We start from the raw sequence: 21,670 nt of genomic DNA on the forward strand, positions 1-21,670 counted from the left end.
AGCACAGGACGGATGTTGGTGAGGGCTCCCACTTGTCACGAGTGCGCCTGACTTGCTTCACCCACTTCGCATACAGCTCGGGATCTCTGGGAAACTTGAATAAACTTACCCCATCCTTGTGGGTTTTGGAGCAAAAGCTGGCAACACAACGCGAAGGCATTATAACTTTATATATATTATAATAATGTATAATAATAATACTAATAATGATAAACTGAACACCTCTCGCATCAACAACAAACTGGTAAGTTAGGAGGAAGGTTCTTTCGCTGACGTCATATAGCCCCTCCTCCTCCTCCGTCTCCTGGGTGCTGCAGCCCCGTCAAATTTGCCCAAATAGCCGCGTTTTTTATCATAACTTGTAAAATAGGCGCCTTCGTGAATTAATATATGGATCATCGGGAATTACTTTTTATGTTATAAAACATCGCCAAAGATGTCAAAAACGTGTCATCAGCACTTTAAATGTCATACAGATTCAGGAAGACGCGTGCCTGTACAGTACAATAAACTCTACACTTTTTAGATTGAGAGATTCAGTTGTAGACATGGTGTGTAGATAACCAGTGGTCTCACCCCGTCAGATTAAAACTACATAGCAGCAAGTCGCTGTTTGGATATCAGCAACTGGATATTATGCTGTATGGAGTAACTCGTGTTTGCAAGCAGTAACTTGCGATAATTTCAGTTATTCAGGGCTCGACATTAACTCTTGTCCACTTGTGTCCAGTTGGAGAAGCAGCAAGATTTTTCACTTGTCCTGACCATAGCCTTTTTATTACTATGTATTACTAGTTCAGTGAAGGGAAAGTGGTCAACAAAGTTTATCAAAAAGCAGCTGTATGATAATCATATTGATATGCTTTACTGATTTATACATTTTCAGTAAAACTCTAACTGTTACACAGGCATGAAATTTTTCCATTTTTATACATCTGCGAGGGTCAATTATGAGATCAGTGTAAATTCATGAAAAAAAATTGAGGGCAAGGGATGAGATTCATACTCCTCAACTAGATGTAATTTTGTCAGACATGGCTGGCGTTATTTCTATGTTTTACAATGTATGTTTTGGTACTAGCCGCTTCCTTGGTGCTTCTCGGCTCAGTGTGTCGCCATTGTTGGTTGGGGATCATTCTGATGAGTTGTGAATCACGATGCTGTGAACTACGCAGCATGAACAAAATGGCAACAATCATCAAGGCTTGCGATACTGTAGCAGTTAAAGAGTCTGATTCTTCCCTAAAAATTAAATCTAGTTGGTTGTGGCTAGAAGGAGAAATAGTAATAAAATTACCAGATGACAAGGGGGGAGAGGCTCCAAACTGGGGGAGTTTATTTAAAAAAAAAAATCAGCCTAGAAAAGCTATCTGTGAACTTTGCCCAAACCCATTACCTGATCTGCAATTTTAAGAGTTGGGCTCGCCCAAATTCAAAGCTTCTGGAGGAAATAAAGTTAAATCTTGATTAATCCAATGAAACTTGAAGTATAACTAATTTTTAAAGAAATGAAACCAAAAGCAAACAAGTTGGACATAAGGGAGACAGGATCACATTGTGAATGAAAAACTGTGAGCATGGCACTGTTGTAAAATCCCTGTGAAATGTTTTACGACATTTCGTGATGGTTAATGTGGACCATACAAAAGAAAATGCAGTAAATGTCCAAATGAAATGAAGATTCACCACGTATTTATTTTATTGAGGTATTTGATTGCCATTTCTCCGATTTTGATGAATTCAAAGTCTATAATTAGATATTATGATGTGGTTATTTTTACACGCGCACCTGCTGTACCTGGCTTCCCTGGAATTTCATAAACAATAACTCTGCTGGATCACTGAGGGGATTAAACTGGTTTTGTTGGAACTTTATTGATGTAATTCTGGAATAATTACTACAAAAATGGTAATTTTCAACAAATATTTGACTTGTCCTGTTGGGCAGGCAGATGCAAATTTAACTTGTCCAGACCAAACATTTGGTTGTCCTGGACAGCCGGGCTAATGTTGAGTCCTCCTATTCAGACATTCAGAATTGGCTATCGTGATTGTGTTAATTACTGTTTCTTTGTTCATAATAGATAATAGCTTAGGATGTTTTTTGTTTTCATAGTATTTTCAGTATTGTAAAAATTGCTTATTTATTAAAAAAAAAATTAAAGTGCTTTTGCTATCAGGCAGTGGAGGCATTATGTTTTCTGGTTTTCTGTCTATCCTTCTGTCTGTGTCTCCATTTAACATTCTTGTTAGTGCAATATCTGTCTTGGGAATGATTTGAATGTAGGATTTATATGGAAATATCATTTGTAGCCAGCAGATGAACCAATTTAGATTTTGGTCTTGATCCAAACAGGTTACAGCAAGGTCAAATGTTTGAAATAGTTTTTTCTTAAATAGCCCATTTCCTGTTTGAAATGTATTTTAGGAGTATTTCTGGTGTACAAATTAGTAACGAAGGACTAGATCTAGTGCTGATGGAGGCATTGGCAATAAGATACCGCCACAAAATGTATCATAGGTGACCTAACTAGAAGAGCTCTTATGTGTTTAAACCTATAAAGTTTATATTGTTTATATCTGTGAAACAGTATGACCAGTAATAACTGTAGAAAGAATGTGCATTTATTTGGTCCTACTTTGTGTGTGATTTATTTATTTATTTATTGGAGCAGAGGTGTCCCATCATATTGGCCTTGTTTATCAGTGTACTTGTTGCTTGTTCTTTTTTTTTTATTCTATGTTCAAGGGGCCCACTCACCCTTCCCATAATCCTATTTGTTGTATTTGTTTACATACGGTATAGGGCACTGCATTTTGAAATCATGTGACTGCTATTCTGCTAGCTCTCTTTGTGCATGCTCACCTAGCTGAATACCAAGCCTTTACAAGAGAACTGTCACAAATTTAAAAAAAAAAATATATATATATATATATATATATATATATATATATATATATCCCCTTCGTGGCCACAAATGACAGAGCCAAGGTCGTTTCTGTTCCATTACAACTGAATAACTACACCAGTACAGAATGGATTGGTCAAAAGAATTTAAAATTTTAAATCCTTTGATAAAACGTAGGCGGCACGGTGGTGTAGTGGTTAATGCTGTCACCTCACAGCAAGAAGGTCCGGGTTCGAGCCCCGTGGCCGGTGAGGGCCTTTCTGTGTGGAGTTTGCATGTTCTCCCCGTGTCCGCGTGGGTTTCCTCCGGGTGCTCCGGTTTCCCCCCACAGTCCAAAGACATGCAGGTTAGGTTAACTGGTGACTCTAAATTGACCGTAGGTGTGAAATGTGAGTGTGAATGGTTGTCTGTGTCTATGTGTCAGCCCTGTGATGGCCTGGCGACTTGTCCAGGGTGTACCCTGCCTTTCGCCCATAGTCAGCTGGGATAGGCTCCAGCTTGCCTGCGACCCTGTAGAACAGGATAAAGCGGCTAGAGATAATGAGACGATAAAACGTATTCAATTTCATGTTACAGTTTATGACTTATGCCCTAGGATATTGCCACATTGTTGTGGATTGTTTTTTATCTCCCACTGGCCGAAAGGCCTGAAGGGGGATTATGTCGTGGCGATTTCCATCCGTCTGTCTGTTGTCCGTCCCAGGAAGGGTGCTCACCTCCTGAAATCAACTCCTCTCACAATTTTTGGAGGAATTTCACGAATCTTGACAGGTTTCTTTGTTATATTTTAATTTTGTTCAATTCAGTTGCATTTTACCAGAGTTACAGCCCTTGATTTAACAAACTTTGACAATTTCATGGGTGTGTCTTCCTTCTGAAATCAACTCCCTCTCACAATTTTTGGAGGAATTTCACCAAACTTGGCAAGAGGCATTGTGTTCTCTCGGTAATACGCATATTGTTATTTTGTTCAATTCAGTCACATTTTACCAGAGTTGTGGCCCTTGATTAACAAACTTGTACTTTCACAATTTCATGAAGGTGTGCTTGCCTTTTGACATCAACTCCTCTCACAATTTTTGGACAAATTTCTCGAAGTTTGGCCAAAGGCCTTGTTATATGACTGTAATGCTCATATATTGTGATTTAATTTCATTCATGAAATTTTACCAGTTTTGACCCTTGATTTAACTAACTTGTACTTTGACAATTTCATGAGGGTGTACGTTCTTCTGAAATCATCTCCTCTCACAATTTGTGGAGGAATTTCACCAAACTTGGCAAAAGGCTTTGTTATAGGACAGTTATACGCATATCGAATGTGTACAGTTATGCCCTTGGTTATTAACAAACTTGTACTTTGGCAATTTCATCAAGGTGTGCTTGCTTTCTGAAATCAGCTTCACTTACAATTTTTGTCCTCCACTGGCTAAAAGGCCCAACGGGGGATTATGTCATGGCGATGCCTGTCCATCCCTCCGTCCGTCCCAGGAAGGGTGCTCACCTTCTGAAATCAACTCCTCTTCCAATTTTTGGAGGAATTTCACGAAACTTGACAGGATCTATGTTCTGAATCTACACAGATTCCCAATAAAGTTACGTCACTTCCTCTGGCAGGAAATTTCGGAAAGGCAGTGAGGTGAGGAAAGGACTCTCCAAACATTTTACCGAATTGGATGGCTTGGTGAATTATGCCACCAAAAAAAGAACTTTACAGCCGAGGAAGGCGAGGACATTAAAAAGTCACTCGACTTTCTGGCAGAAGAAGTTTCTGTTATTAAACAGCAACAGAAAACCATCATGGACCTGGTGACGGAAGTAAAGTCGCTCAAGCTGCAGAACGCCGAGAAGGACCGGCGTCTCGCCCACCTGGAAAGCAGAGTTGCTGAATTAGAACAGTACACCAGGATGAACGACATCATCACTGGGATTCAGATTAAACCCCGGTCATGTGCAAAAGCAGTGACAAGGGAGGGAGAATCTGATGAACTGGGCAGCAACTCCATGGAGCAACAAGTGTCGGCATTCCTACATTCGAAGGGAATCGATATTGATTGCAACAACGTAGAGGCCTGCCACATTCTACCCAGGAGAGACAAGGAAAACACCGCCATCATGAGATTCATCAGCCGGAAACATAAAGCTACATTGCTGAAACAAGGAAGGAAACTGAAAGGTACAAACGTCTACATCAACGAGCACCTGACAAAACGCAATGTTGACATCGCCAGAAAAGCATGACATCTGAAGAAAGAAAATAAAATTCAATCTACATGGATCACCAACTGCAAAGTATTCATTAAGCTGAACGGGACACCGGCAGAGGCGAGCATTCTGGTCATACGGAACATCGAGGACTTGGACAAATACCAGTGATGGCTTTTGGGACTGTACGGTAATCAATACTGACGTGACACTACACCAAACTTGACCATGACACACACCGAAATAACTCTTTCATCCATTACCCGGAACACTACTCGGCTCACACAGATGCTTGTTGATTATGAAAACCTGGAACTGAAACCACATGAATTCACTGACCATAAACTATTGGATACAGAAAATGACACAGACCCGGACAATAACTTTTTTTCAACCATTAATGACAATTGCCACCATTACACAGAGGAACAGTACAATCAGTCCACTCAGGCTGTGGGAAAATTATCAATAATACACTTCAACAGTAGAAGCATGTACGCTAACTTCAAACACATCAAGAAATACTCGAGTCAGTTTGCTCATCCATTCAGCATAATTGCCATCTCAGAGACCTGGATTGACCTGCAGAAAGGAGTGGATTTCGAACTGGCTGGATATGAATTTAATTATATAAACAGGAAAAATAAAGGTGGAGGAGGAGTGGCGGTGTACGTGGACTGTAATTTGAATTATAAGCTAATAGATGGCATGACAACGGTGATTGATAACTTATTAGAATGTTTAACAATTGAAATTAATATTGAAAAAAGTAGAAATGTATTAATTAGCTGTGTGTGTATATACGGTATAGAGCGCCAGAAACTAGTATAGAGGCGTTTAAGGACTGGGTAGAAAAGACATTTACAGTAGATAAAGTTATCTTCATTTGTGGCAGGGCTCGAAATTAACTTTTTTTCTTTGTGTCCCCCAGTGGTCCCGAATTCTGTGTTGTATTGTCCCGAATGGAAGCAATAGTGTCCCCATTTTTTTCCTCTCTGAAATAACCAGTGGTTAATATTATCATATGAAGTTACTATTATATTTGTAACTATGTGATTTTGAACCCTTTATATCATTTTTACAATAAGTCACAAGCAATGCCGGGGTGGCCCTATATTTAGCCGGGACCATCCCTGGCCCAAACCATCAATGGTGGCCTGCTTGGAGCATGGGGAAAATAATTTTCACAAATTTTGGTCACTGATCTTATTCTTGCATTAATCATCAATTCAACTGCACTCTGCATTTTCACATGGCAGCCCAGACGCCGACAGCATCGCAGCAGATTAAATAGGCGCTACCAAATAAGGAAATTCTCCCCTCCCCTCTATTGCAGTTGGTTTGGTCCAAGACTCCTCCTCTGTATTGCGGGGAACTTAAACAACATTGGCGCGAAACAGCGCGCGTCAGTGATGGAGGGCAGAAAGAGGCCAGGTGGAACCAAAAGGGCGAAGCTTAAAAAAAGGAAGGAGGTGGCAGCAAAATGTGCCAAATTGACAGATATGTTCTCAAGACCAGCTGGTAGGTTACGAAAGATATGGAGTATGATAACCCTGTTTGTCGATTTTATCAGTCTATGCTAGGCCTATAATGTGTCGATAGTTTGCGATGTCAATTCAGCTTTTTGCTGTCATGTGAAATCTCGCAATTTACACGGTATAGATGTGGTGTATGTCTTAATTCTAAGAAGAACCGGACATTGCTTTACATCCCAGTTATTAACAATTTTAGATGAACAGGTCCCAAATGCGCTGTTGCGCGTTATTTCCTCATCCAGCCTATTTCATCTCACTGTCACACCGTGCATTTCCACAGGCGTGCGCACATTGTGGTTATGAACACATAGGCCTAGAAGTCATATTTGATGTTAAATAATTGTTGTTAAATATATAACTTAGAAGAGGTGTATGCGTATGCCAATATTCTAAGCAGAATCGAACACTTGCTTTAGCCTACATTTCATTTAACCATTTTTGAGTTGCCTAATGTGCCCTCACGCTTTATCTGCCGGTTGCTGAGTACCCAGCATTGTTGATTTGCCATTATTTTCGAGGCGTATGCGGCATGTAATGCACAAGCATTGGTTCAAATGCACGCGAGATGGGTGCTTTCATTATTTTAAGACTATGTGACTAAAAATGTGTTGTGTAATTCATCTTAAATAACGCGAAACAATCAGCCATACTCGCTGCTTTGCTATTTGGAGTGGCAGTCAGCTGGATTTCGCCCCCAACGTAAAAGTTCATTCCCACACCCGGGCCGAAGATGCCGATTTCTGAAGATGCATGTCCTTTGGATGTGTTTTCAAATATTTTCACTAAGGAACTTTGGGACATGTTGGTGACACAGATAAATGTATATGCGGATTAGACACGTGGCCACACACCATCCAATTTTAAGTGGAGCCCCGTCTCATACTAGATGAAATCGTTCGTCGGTCTCTGCATTACGTTTGTGGTCATTAAACTACCGCGTAATGGAAGTTTTATTAACCCTAAAGTAATGCAGAGAACGACGAACAACATACATTGTCACTACCTGAATTTAAACCAAATAAAAAGCATTGTGAAAGAACAGTTATTTGTTTTATCTTTTTTAATGTACTCAAATTCCTCCTCCATTTCAAAGTGGCCTGAATGTGAATTAAACTCCCGGACTGAAAACAGGGCCCAGTCCAGCCCTGGTCACAAGACACAAGCGACACATGTCCTATACATCATCTACTTCAAAATTACAGTTATTGCATTTTCAGTTTATTAAACTTTGGCGATCTCACTGTATGAATAGATACCCGTTTATTTAAAGGGGCCAACTAGCTCATTCAGAAAATGTTTCAACTCCCTACATCTGCAGTACACTTTAGTTGAAAATAAGACCCCTTTTATGTTCATTTCATCTACTTATACCTTGAACATTTGTTGGCACTTATAAGGCCAACTTATCATTTTCACCATTACCGTTATCCATTTTTATGAACTTTCCGTTATCCATTACCGTTATCCATTTTTATGAACTTTCCGTTATCCATTTTATGAACTTTACGTTATCCATTTTATGAACTTTCCGTTATCCATTTTTATGAACTTTCCGTTATCCATTTTTATGAACTTTCCGTTATCCATTACCGTTATCCATTTTTATGAACTTTCCGTTATCCATTTTATGAACTTTCCGTTATCCATTTTTATGAACTTTCCGTTATCCATTTTATGAACTTTCCGTTATCCATTTTTATGAACTTTCCGTTATCCATTTTATGAACTTTCCGTTATCCATTTTTATGAACTTTCCGTTATCCATTTTATGAACTTTCGCTGCCGGGTGCAAATGTTAGCAACATCAGCATAGTGGCAGGTCCGAGTCTAGTTGTGCTGCTGACTGACTAAACTTTCTGAACTAGAAAGACACCAAGAAAACTCACTTATTCTGTTGAACGGCATCTTCCGTCAATATCATCCACATCATTCCTGTTGTATTTTATAACGTGTCTAACAGTGTTCATTCAGTTCATTCAGTTGCTCGCGTTGCCTGCAGACCAGGCGATGACACTTTGGATCCTGAAGGTCCCGGAGACGTTATGTCTGGGCTTTCAGTTTCTTCCCCGCGGTCGGTCCGCTTCAACCACTTCAGCATTTTTGTTGTGGCAAGAGTCGGCGCAGCGTGTGCGGTAGCAATTCCATTCCAAGTCCATATAATGCGGACTCCGGCCGAAGATTCTCGAACAGAATGCGCTGCTCTGTAGCCTACGGATGCAGGTGCATCGAAAGTGTAGCTACTATGTATTTTTCACTGTTAACGTTTTAAAATTAAAATTGACAAATTAGGTGAATGTCTACGTATGTGTTACGGCTTTGTAAATAATATTAATGTAGAACTTTTTTTCTAGATCTATTTTTTTCCATTGTCCCGGGATTGTCCCAGATATGATAATTTTGTGTCCCGATGACATTTTTTATGGTCCTCGGGACACCGTTAGTTTCGAGCGCTGATTTGTGGGGATACTAATATTGATCTGTTGAACCCTAATAAGCACAGTATGACTGAGGAATTTATTAATACCATGTAAAGTATGAGTCTCCACCCAAAAATTACCAGACCCACCAGAATTACTGACCATAGTGCTACCTTAATAGATAAATATATTTACCAATGATATAGATAATAACATAAGTGGAATATTAATCAATGATATTAGTGATCATCTACCAGTTTTTACAATTTATGACTGTAATCATAAGAGCAATGTGACAGACCATAAACTTAAGTATAGAAGAGTTAGGACTGAGGAAGCCATGTTTGCATTAAATAATGATTTATTAATACAAGACTGGGAATCAGTTTATATAGAGAATAGCATTGATGGAGCATATGATAACTCTAAGTATTCAAATTATTATATGATAAAAATTGCCCACTGAAGCAATATAGTACAAAACTATAATGACCAACCTTGGATTACTAAGGGATTACAAAATGCCTGTAAGAAGAAAAACACTCTATATAGAGAATTTATTAAATTAAGAACCAAAGAGGCAGAAAATAAATATAAAAAATATAAAAAGTTAACGAGTATCATAAGGAGATGTAGGAAGGATTATTATGGTAAATTAATATATAATAGCAGGGCTCGAATTTTTATTTATTTTTTCACCAGCCAGCCAGACTAGTTACCTTCCAAAGTAACTAGCCAAACAGAAAATCAACTAGCCAAAATTTGTTCATGTATGAATTTTACTTCTGTCAAAAATAACGCAAAAGAAAGTAGTTACCATTGCTCATGACTAATGTGCATTTATTTCAAGACCCGAGTATTTTGACACTGTTGTTAAATACATAAATGAGAACAACATAGAGCACCATAATATATCAACAAATAATATTTTTTTTTATTTTATGTATGTGTATGTTTTGTTATTAGGCCTAGAGCCTGTAATAAAGTTTAATAATAATAATATATTGGAAAACTTGGTGTATGATTATTGAAAACAAATGTACTTACTATCATGACTATAGCACCCAAAATATGTCCAACATGCTTTCTGTATTTAACCATTTATGAGCGAGAAAGCATTAGGAGCTTCACAGGGCTCTACGTTAACTTTGAGACATGGTTGCCCATTCGGGCAACCATTTGTAGAAATCTGGTTGCCCGAACTCAGAACATGGTTGCCCAAATATTACACATTATTTTTTTATTTATTATTCAGCCTTCTCAGACGCTGTCTGTATCAACAAGCATCGACACTAGCGCCCCGTGTGAGTAATGCGGTAATTAGTCATGTAGTGAAGGACATACCAATAGACAGTCCCCCCAGGATTTCGCGGGCCTTTTTTGTGATTGTTGTGGGCTAAAATGTCTGATGTTGCGGGAGGTTTTCCAAAAAGTTGCGATGAAAGTTGCGGTGTTTTTTAGGTTTTTGTTGCGATTACATTGCGGGAGGAAGTGAAAGTTGCGAGAAATTGTTGCGGTTTTCTCTTTTTGTGATTAAAATTGAGTGATATGTTAAATATTAAGTTATTACTGAAAAACTATTGATTTAAAAAAAAACAGACACTGAGAAATGGTCCTATAAACAACTTTACCAATATAAAAGATTACCAGGACTACAAAAATGCAGAAAAATAGGCTTTACTTATCCAAATGCACCTGTTGGTTCAAAAGTTAAAGTGCAGAGAACCTCACAGCACAACATGAAGTTACCTTAAAATATAATATAAATGCCTCAGCTTTCATGTAAGAAAAAAACTATTAATACTAGTACTGTGTGCAGGCAGTCTCTCCTGAAGACTAAATTAAACAATAATTATAAACTAATAAAATAAATGGCTCAGGCTTCATAGAAGGAAAAAAACAATTTGAACAGAATCTCACAGTATGATGCTGAAGCTGCCTAAACAATGGAAAATTATCATTTTGGCAAAAATGTTGGCATCCATTAATTTCTTGTATTAAGTAAAAAAATAATGTAAAGTGCACACAGTCCTTCACTGTAAACATAACACACTTTCAGTTTCACAACAGAATTTAAGCCTACAGAAACACTGACTCGCACATCATGCAGTGTTGCCAGATACTGCTGACGTTTTCCAGTCCAAAATATGTTCAAAACCCACCAAAATGCACTTAAAACCGCCCAATCTGGCAACACTGCGCACATGCTGCTTCTCTTGAACATATACACGAAAGTAAGGCGGAAGGTAGTTTGTCGATGTCACCTCAGGACGACGCCAACGATTGGTCAAATTTGCGGGAAAGTTGCGGTGATTGGATATAATTGCAACACCGCCCTGAATTCGCGGGGATTGGTTGAATTTGCAAATCGCAACATCGCGAAATCCTGGAGGGTCTGAATAGAATGCTGAATATGCACTACGCGATAATTATTCGCAATGGGAAACTGCATTGCGACCCCGCGATGTGCAAATGTGAATTCCGCTAGTTGCTGAACATCCCGTAATAACATGGACGCGGTCTTTCCGAGTCAAACAATCGCAAATCGTGATGGAATTTCATTATAATATGAATGAATAAACATCGTTTTTCATGCAAGTTGACATATTTGGGTAGTTACCCGATCGGGCAAGCATTTGTGAGGGTCTGGTTGTCCGAATCTATTGAATGGTTGCCCCGGGCAATCAAGCTACTGTTGATGTCGAGCCCTGCTTCATATTGACTAGGAATCAACTTGAAAAAAATTAATTATTCCATAAAAATCGTATCGCAGCCAAGGCCTACCCTGCTCCCATGTTTGCTTACGGTACAAGTCCTTTGTTGTTTCTCCTCTTCAGACCGAGGTCACTTTGTCCCCGTCTCTGGCGGTTTCTGTACACCTTTCAGAAAATTCCACATCGCAACGTAGCTTTGGCAGATGTAGATGTAAACAACAAAAAAAACACGTGTTTAAATGGGCGATAATGTGGCCACATCTATTGAATTTGATAAAGTGATGTGGCAGCGGGGGCGTGGCCAAGCGGTGGTCTGTGAATGGAGGGCGGAGTCAGGGAAGGTAAGTGGTGGAATCATTGCACCTGATGGGGATTAACCTGTGTTTGTGTGTCTTCCCCAGTGACCGTGCCCTTTAAAAGGAGAGGAGAGCAGAGAAAGGGAGCTCTCTCTCCCCAACCAGAATATGCGTGTGCGTGGCTGAGAAGTGATAAAAGGCTGAAAAGCTAGCAATAAATAGTTCATTGAGAACTCCGTTCTGGCCTGCCGTGCTTCTGTGCTCCACCCACCTGGTCCAATACTACACGTGATTACCGCGATATTCAACGAGATGTGTTATATGCATGCGCAGTAGTGAAAAAACTGACAGCCTGACTCGTACACGATATGATTCGGAATTCTTCGGTAGTTTCCGTCCTGCCAATAAACACATCGATTAACACAGACACGGCACACGCTTAATATGTGGCGGCTTTAGTTGGCGGTGTGTCTGAATCTTCGCTTCATATATATATTTTTTATTTTCAACTAGCCAGCTGGGCTGGCTAGTGACAGGAATTACCCGCCAAATGAAAAATTAAGTCGCCTCAGGCGACCGGACCACCGTGAATTTCGAGCCCTGAATAGCAAAAATAATATTAAAGGAATATGGAATATATTAAATAGTATTGTTAAAGATGGCTCTGGACAAATACATTACCCTAAGTACTTTAATGACAATGGTATCAAAAATTTATAACATGGATGTAGTTGCTAATAGTTTTAATTTTTTTGTTAATGTTGGACCAAGATTAGCTCAAAATATCTCTGATCCAGTAACAAATGATGATTGTATGGATAATATTATAAAGAGGAATTCTTGTTCTATGTTTCTTACACCAGTAGATGAGAAGGAAATTATTGATATAGTTAATAAATGTAGTAATAAAATATCCACAGATTGTAATGATATTGATATGAAACTAGTGAAAACTATTATGGGGGGAGGGGATTTCTAAACCATTAACATACATCTGTAACTTGTCATTTCAAACCGGTACATTTCCAAGCAATATGAAAATAGCAAAAGCAATTCCATTGTATAAATCTGGGGACAAACACAACTTCACAAATTACAGACCGGTTTCTTTACTTCCTCAATTCTCCAAAATTCTTGAAAAACTATTCAATAACAGATTAGATAAATTCATTGGAAAATACAAACTAGTCAGTGATGGTCAATATGGATTTAGAGCAAATAGACTAACAGAGATGGCACTAATGGAATCAATTGAAGAAATCAGTAACTCTATAGATGATAAATATGTTGCTGGGATATTTATTGATCTTCAAAAAGCTTTTGAGACTAGTAATCATGATATATTAATTAATAAGATGGAACAATATGGGATAAGGGGAGTTGTATTAAATTGGATAAGAAGTTATTTGAGCAACAGGACACAATTTGTGAAGTTGGGTGACTCTGTCTCAACTCGTTTGAATATTGATTGTGGTGTCTCCCAGGGGTCAGTATTGGGTCCTAAACTGTTTATTCTTTTATATAAATATGTGCAATGTATCAAATATATTTAAGATGGTATTATTTGCAGATGACACAAATATGTTTTGTTCTGGAACAAATTTACATGAGTTAGAAAACATAATCTCTTCAGAATTGTGCAGGTTAAAAAGTTGGTTTGATCAAAATAAATTATCATTAAATCTGTCTAAAACAAAAATCATGTTATTTAATAATTATAAAATAAATAAGGCAATAAATGTACAGGTAGATGGTGTTGATATTGAGTTTCTAATAATAAATTTCTTGGGGTAATAATAGATGATAGAATTAATTGGAAATCACATATAAAATACATACTAATTAAACTATCAAGAAGCATATCTGTGTTGAGTATAGCTAAGCACGTCCTGGACTATAATTCACTCCGCATTCTTTACTGTTCCCTGGTTTTACTGTACTTAAATTATTGCTCAGTGGTGTGGGGAAATATGTATAAATGTTCACTTCATGTAGTAACTATACTTCAAAAAAGAGCTATAAGAATAATTAATAGTGCTGGTTACCGAGATCATATTAATTCACTATTCTTAAATTCAGAATGTTTAAAATTCAGGGATATTATAGAATATAAAACTGCCTTAATGTACAAAGTAAGGAATTATAAAGTACCAAGGAATATCCAAACAATGTTCTCGGATAGAGAGGGGGGCTGTAATTTTAGGGGGAAAATTGAAATTTAAAATTCGAAGTGCTCGGACAACATTAAAAATGTTCAGTATTTCTATTTGTGGAGTAAAGCTATGGAACAGTTTGAATGTGGAGCTCATGAAATGTACAACTAATAAACCAGTTCAAAAAAAGGTATAAGGAACAGACCTTTGAGGTATAGGAAGGAGGAATTACAATAACATTCTATTGATTAATATAAGTGTACAGTGGGGCAAAAAAGTATTTAGTCAGTCACCAATTGTGCAAGTTCTCCCACTTAAAAAGATGAGAGAGGCCTGTAATTTTCATCATAGGTATACCTCAACTATGAGAGACAAAATGCGAAAAAAAATCCAGAAAATCACATTATCTGATTTTTAAAGAATTTATTTGCAAATTATAGTGGAAAATAAGTATTTGGTCAATAACAAAAGTTCATCTCAATACTTTGTTATATACCCTTTGTTGGCAATGACAGAGGTCAAACGTTTTCTGTAAGTCTTCACAAGGTTTTCACACACTGTTGCTGGTATTTTGGCCCATTCCTCCATGCAGATCTCCTCTAGAGCAGTGATGTTTTGGGGCTGTCGTTGGGCAACACGGACTTTCAACTCCCTCCAAAGATTTTCTATGGGGTTGAGATCTGGAGACTGGCTAGGCCACTCCAGGACCTTGAAATGCTTCTTACGAAGCCACTCCTTCATTGCCCGGGCGGTGTGTTTGGGATCATTGTCATGCTGAAAGACCCAGCCACGTTTTATCTTCAATGCCCTTGCTGATGGAAGGAGGTTTTCACTCAAAATCTCACGATACATGGCCCCATTCATTCTTTCCTTTACACGGATCAGTCGTCCTGGTCCCTTTGCAGAAAAACAGCCCCAAAGCATGATGTTTCCACCCCCATGCTTCACAGTAGGTATGGTGTTCTTTGGATGCAACTCAGCATTCTTTCTCCTCCAAACACGACAAGCTGAGTTTTTACCAAAAAGTTCTATTTTGGTTTCATCTGACCATATGACATTCTCCCAATCCTCTTCTGGATCATCCAAATGCTCTCTAGCAAACTTCAGACGGGCCTGGACATGTACTGGCTTAAGCAGGGGGGCACGTCTGGCACTGCAGGATTTGAGTCCCTGGCGGCGTAGTGTGTTACTGATGGTAGCCTTTGTTACTTTGGTCCCAGCTCTCTGCAGGTCATTCACTAGGTCCCCCCGTGTGGTTCTGGGATTTTTGCTCACTGTTCTTGTGATCATTTTGACCCCACGGGGTGAGATCTTGCGTGGAGCCCCAGATCGAGGGAGATTATCAGTGGTCTTGTATGTCTTCCATTTTCTAATAATTGCTCCCACAGTTGATTTCTTCACACCAAGCTGCTTACCTATTGCAGATTCAGTCTTCCCAGCCTGGTGCAGGTCTACAATTTTGTTTCTGGTGTCCTTTGACAGCTCTTTGGTCTTGGCCATAGTGGAGGTTGGAGTGTGACTGTTTGAGGTTGTGGACAGGTGTCTTTTATACTGATAACGAGTTCAAACAGGTGCCATTAATACAGGTAACGAGTGGAGGACAGAGGAGCCTCTTACACTACGTTCACACTGCAAGGCTTAATGCTCAATTCCGATTTTTTTGTGAAATCCGATTTTTTTGTGAGGTCGTTCACATTAACAAATATATGCGACTTGTATGTGATCCTCAGTATGAACGAAAAGCGACCTAAAAGTGTTCCGCATGCGCATTGCAGGATATGACGACGTCGCACGCAGTGAGCATGGCCAGCGTTTACGGAAGTAACCTAAAGTTTCCTGTGTATGACAGTAGCCAGCATGGAGTACCTGGCGATGATGCAGTTGTTGTTGCGACAGAGCCAGAACATGCACAATAGCCTGATGTTAAGGAGGAGGTTGAGAAGGAAGAGGGCAAGGGTTTTGGCTCAGGCGTTCTGCGGGGTAGTGACTGCAACCTCCGTTCAAAGGAACATCAAAGCCATGTTGTTGTAACTTTTTTTGAGAGACCCGCCGCCTACTTCAGCGCAGAATAATGACGTTTGTGGCTTGTTGATGACGTGTAAGTCGGATGAATGCGACCTGGCGGTTCAGACTGAAGTCGCATATGAAAAGATCGGATAGGAATCGGAATTAGGACCACATATCCAAACGGCCTGGGTCGGATTTGAAAAAATCGGATCTGTGTCGTTCATATTGTCAATAAAAGATCGGATACAGGTCACATATGGGCGAAAAAATCGGATTTGAGTCACTTCAGCCTGCAGTGAAAATCCTACAATGTGAGTGAAACCCTTTAGAATTTTCTATATTTCTACAAAAATATGACCTAAAACATCATCAGATTTTCACACAAGTCCTAAAAGTCGATAAAGAGAACCCAGTTAAACAAATGAGACAAAAAATTATACTTGGTCATTTATTTATTGAGGAAAATTATCCAATATTACATATCTGTGAATAGCAAAAGTATGTGAACCTCTAGCATTAGCAGTTAATTTGAAGGTGAAATTAGAGTCAGGTGTTTTCAATCAATGGGACGACAATCAGGTGTGAGTGGGCACCCTGTTTTACTTAAAGAACAGGGATCTATCAAAGTCTGATCTTCACAACACGTTTGTGGAAGTGTATCATGGCACAAACAAAGGAGATTTCTGAGGACCTCAGAAAAAGCGTTGTTGATGCTCATCAGGCTGGAAAAGGTTACAAAACCATCTCTAAAGAGTTTGGACTCAACCAATCCACAGTCAGACAGATTGCGTACAAATGGAGGAAATTCAAGACCATTGTTACCCTCCCCAGGAGTGGTCGACCAACAAAGATCACTCCAAGAGCAAGGCGTGTAATAGTCGGCAAGGTCACAAAGGACCCCAGGGGAACTTCTAGGCAACTGAAGGCCTCTCTCACATTGGCTAATGTTCATGTTCATGAGTCCGCCATCAGGAGAACACTGAACAACAATGGTGTGCATGGCAGGGCTGCAAGGAGAAAGCCACTGCTCTCCAAAAACAACATTGCTGCTCATCTGCAGTTTGCTAAAGATCACATAGACAAGCCAGAAGGCTATTGGAAAGATGTTTTGTGGACGGATGAGACCAAAAGAGAACTTTTTGGTTTAAATGAGAAGCGTTATGTTTGGAGAAAGGAAAACACTGCATTCCAGCATAAGAACCTTATCCCATCTGTGAAACATGGTGGTGGTAGTATCATGGTTTGGGCCTGTTTTGCTGCATCTGGGCCAGGACGGCTTGCCATCATTGATGGAACAATGAATTTTTAATTATACCAGTGAATTCAAAAGGAAAATGTCAGGATATCTGTCCATGAACTGAATCTCAAGAGAAGGTGAGTCATGCAGCAAGACAACGACCCTAAGCACACAAGTCGTTCTACCAAAGAATGGTTAAAGAAGAATAAAGTTAATGTTTTGGAATGGCCAAGTCAAAGTCCTGACCTTAATCCAATCGAAATGTTGTGGAAGGACCTGAAGCGAGCAGTTCATGTGAGGAAACCCACCAACATCCCAGAGTTGAAGCTGTTCTGTACGGAGGAATGGGCTAAAATCCCTCCAAGCCGGTGTGCAGGACTGATCAACAGTTACCGGAAACGTTTAGTTGCAGTTATTGCTGCACAAGGGGGTCACACCAGATACTGAAAGCAAAGGTTCACATATTTTTGCCACTCACAGATATGTAATATTGGATAATTTTCCTCAATAAATAAATGACCAAGTATAATATTTTTGTCTCATTTGTTTAACTGGGTTCTCTTTATCTACTTTTAGGACTTATGCAAAAATCTGATGATGTTTTGGGTCATATTTATGCAGAAATATAGAACATTTTAAAGGGTTCACAAACTTTCAAGCACCACTGTACATGGGTGTCTGTGTATGTATGGATGTGTATAGTTATAGGTATGTGTATATGTATGTACTGTATATATGTGTGTGTGTGTATATATATATATATATATATATATATGTGTATATATGTATGTGTATATGTATATATATATGCATAAGTATCTGTATATTTGGTTGATATTATACCATGTTGGTATTTTTTTTGTTGATTTTGTTTTCTTTTGTGTATATATAGTTTATTATGGTGGAAAGTGACGTTTGATTAGCGGTGGTATAGAGGGTTAGGATTTGATAAGTTATTTACTTCTTCCTAATCCTTTCTGAACATCGTTGTTACTGCCTTGTGGCTATGCTATTCTGTTTGTTTATGACGATGTTTTGATGATTGCAGTTTTTATTTTTTTCTTTTTATATCTTCTTTACTGTTCGGAATAAAGCAATCAATCAATTCTTTGCTATGTTGGTAATACGCATATTGCTATTTCGTTCAATTCAGTCGCATTTTACCAGAGTTATGGTATAGTTGCCAGCAGGGGATATTGTGCTCTCAGATAACTCTTGTTCAAACGTAGCAGTGGAATATCGGTGGCATTGAAAATGGTGACTCGCTACATAGCGCAGAGGCTTCTGGAAGGGTGAGCTGGCACCTTTTAGGTCTGCATGATTAACATTGTTATCTGAAATTCTAATTTTACTTTTGATTCTTCCCTTCACTGTAAGGCTCCTGAAGTAAACTTGTTTTACTCTTGCTTCTCTTGTATATGTACATTTTTCATTATTAGATTGTGTTCTCAGTAAATACTTCTAATTTGTGATTTCAGAGTTACAGCTCTTCCTCCATAGACACACCCCTATTCTCGGTGATTAAATGCCTTAACCCTTCTACTTATGATGGTAATCAGGCTCCTTGTATAGAAATGAGGTTTTCTGTGCTCTGTTGACCAGGATCAAGATCAGCTCTGAAATGGCAACCCAAAGACGACGACGTGTCCTTATTCCATTATGGCCGAATCCTAAAGACTCGGTCTGCTGTAGCACCCTTGGCCACAACTTCTTATGTCTGTTTTTCTGAATGGAAAAAGAGAAATCTATATGATGAGTGAATACATCTATAAAGGAGACCATATATGGAAATTTAGAATGATGATCTTAAGTTCAACAACTTAAACCTGCTTTCTGAAAGTTTAGACATTACATGCCATTAGATATGTCCTGTCTTTTGTTAGTTCTGTTTTTAGTTTTAATTCTAGTTCATCACTGCAAAGAATAAAGAAAGCATAGCATCAGCAAATTTTATAGCACAATATCCAGGCAATTATTTGTACGTTCGCATGTAGCATCATGGCCTATAAAAAAATCATTACATTAATGGCATTTAGCAGACGTTCTTATCCATCTCATCTCATCTCATCTCATTATCTCTAGCCGCTTTATCCTTCTACAGGGTCGCAGGCAAGCTGGAGCCTATCCCAGCTGACTACGGGCGAAAGGCGGGGTACACCCTGGACAAGTCGCCAGGTCATCACAGGGCTGACAGATAGACAACCATTCACACTCACATTCACACCTACGGTCAATTTGGAGTCACCAGTTAACCTAACCTGCATGTCTTTGGACTGTGGGGGAAACCGGAGCACCCGGAGGAAACCCACGCGGACACGGGGAGAACATGCAAACTCCACACAGAAGGGCCCTCGCCGGCCCCGGGGCTCGAACCCAGGACCTTCTTGCTGTGAGGCGACAGCGCTAACCACTACACCACCGTGCCGCCCCGTTCTTATCCAGAGCGAGGTAAAACATACCCGGAGCAGTTGGGGGTTTGTGCCTTGCTCAAGGGCACTTCAGCCATTCCTGCTGGTCCAGGGAATCAAACCAGCAACCTTTTGGTCCCAAAGCTGCTTCTCTAGCCATTAGGCCATGGCTTCCCCAGTCAAAACCATATGTACAGACAGAACCCACTGAACACCCCAAATGTAGATTCCTAGTGCTAAATGACAATTTCCTCCCTCTCTATATAGATAGATAGATAGATAGATAGATAGATAGATAGATAGATAGATAGAACTAAGAAATGAAACCGGGTTTTATTTAATGTTTTAAAATCACATTTTGGTGGCACATAGGGCTGACCAAATGGGACTTGGTGTTTTCTGAGCATTAATGTCAGTTTTCTTGAAAATATGCACAGCAGTTATAGCAATTATTGATGTAACCCAATACTTTATTACCACAAACTACATTGCAATTAAACTAAAATACACTCCTCAAGAGTGAGGAAAGGCACAAGGAGCAGAGGGAGGCTCTCACTATCTGCAGTGTGCATGAACATCAGCTCAGGAGGTTATTCTTTGTGTATAGCAGCCACTTCTGTTTTAAACCACAGCATGTGTTAGAGTAATGTTTCTCAACCGACGGGTCATGGGCCTTTTATGATTTGAGTCTTGAACTGCTGGAAAGGGAAAAGAAAGTTGTTAAATGCAAATTAATCATAAAACTGAGAACTGTTGAAAAATGACAAAGCAATTTTTATTTTTGTGCACATGTGAGCATATATACAGTAAATGGAATATGCACATTAGTTATTAAAGTTAGGATTGTTTAAAAAAAAAAAGCATAATGGTGGTGGTGATGAATAAAAGGACTGCTCCCTGTAGCCAGTGAAAAATTTGGTCATGTCGTCCGTGTCCAATGAAATTATCAATTTTAGTGCTAATTCATCTGGTAAACATTTGGTGCTAGCTGTCAATGAATGGAGTGAATTCTCGCTTCCTGTAAAAGGATGAAAACAAACTATTCAAGGTAAACGAAAATATGACGAGCATGGTTTGTACAGACCACAATGTGAAATGAGTTCTAGGCTGCGGAAAGCAGGAAACCCATACAATTATTTAAAGACAAAACATTCAAGCCATAAAGACCAGCCTGTTGACTCTCTTTCAAAAGAAAGCAACAGGATCTAGACATGCATCAAAAACATGTATTGTTCAGGAGTAAGCACTTTGTGCATCATATAAACTCGCTCATCACATTTCAAAATGCTAGAAGACCACAAAGTTACAGAGGAGCTTGTTTTACCCATCACTGTTGATATGATCCTTGGTGCAAGTCAGTTGAAAAAATTTTTAATTTCCAATTACGCCATAGGGAGGAGAATACAAGAAAGATATAAAAAGATTATCCAACTTTATTATGCCAAAGCAATGGATAATTTAGTAGTATTGATAAAATGATTATAGAAAATGAATATTCCTTTGTTTACTTCCATATGATGAACGACGTTAGTGTAGTGTTGTGTCACGACTTGGATAAAGGTGACACAGTTTGCAGATGTATGTCCTTGTTTTATTGACTTGGACACAATTTAATAAAAAGATGAATGATTAACTCGGCTGTGTGGAACGCGGGACATTCAGAGCGCTAGACAAATACCATGACAGTCTAGTTTGAATTTGAAGCATCAGAAATGGTGGTGATCAAGTTTTAAAACAAATAGAAATGTTTACTTATCAGTAACATCGGCAAGCAGGTTAGCTAGCTGGA

General features: G+C 39.0%; 1 protein-coding gene across 2 annotated transcripts in view; it reads left to right on the forward strand.

The window, feature by feature from the left end:
• The window catches only part of ncalda (neurocalcin delta a), a 112,275-nt gene that overhangs the window by 41,926 nt on the left and 48,679 nt on the right, over positions 1-21,670 (forward strand). The gene's annotated exons all lie outside the window — the stretch shown is intronic.

The sequence above is a fragment of the Neoarius graeffei genome, chromosome 5, assembly GCF_027579695.1.
Source record: "Neoarius graeffei isolate fNeoGra1 chromosome 5, fNeoGra1.pri, whole genome shotgun sequence".
NCBI lineage: Eukaryota > Metazoa > Chordata > Actinopteri > Siluriformes > Ariidae > Neoarius > Neoarius graeffei.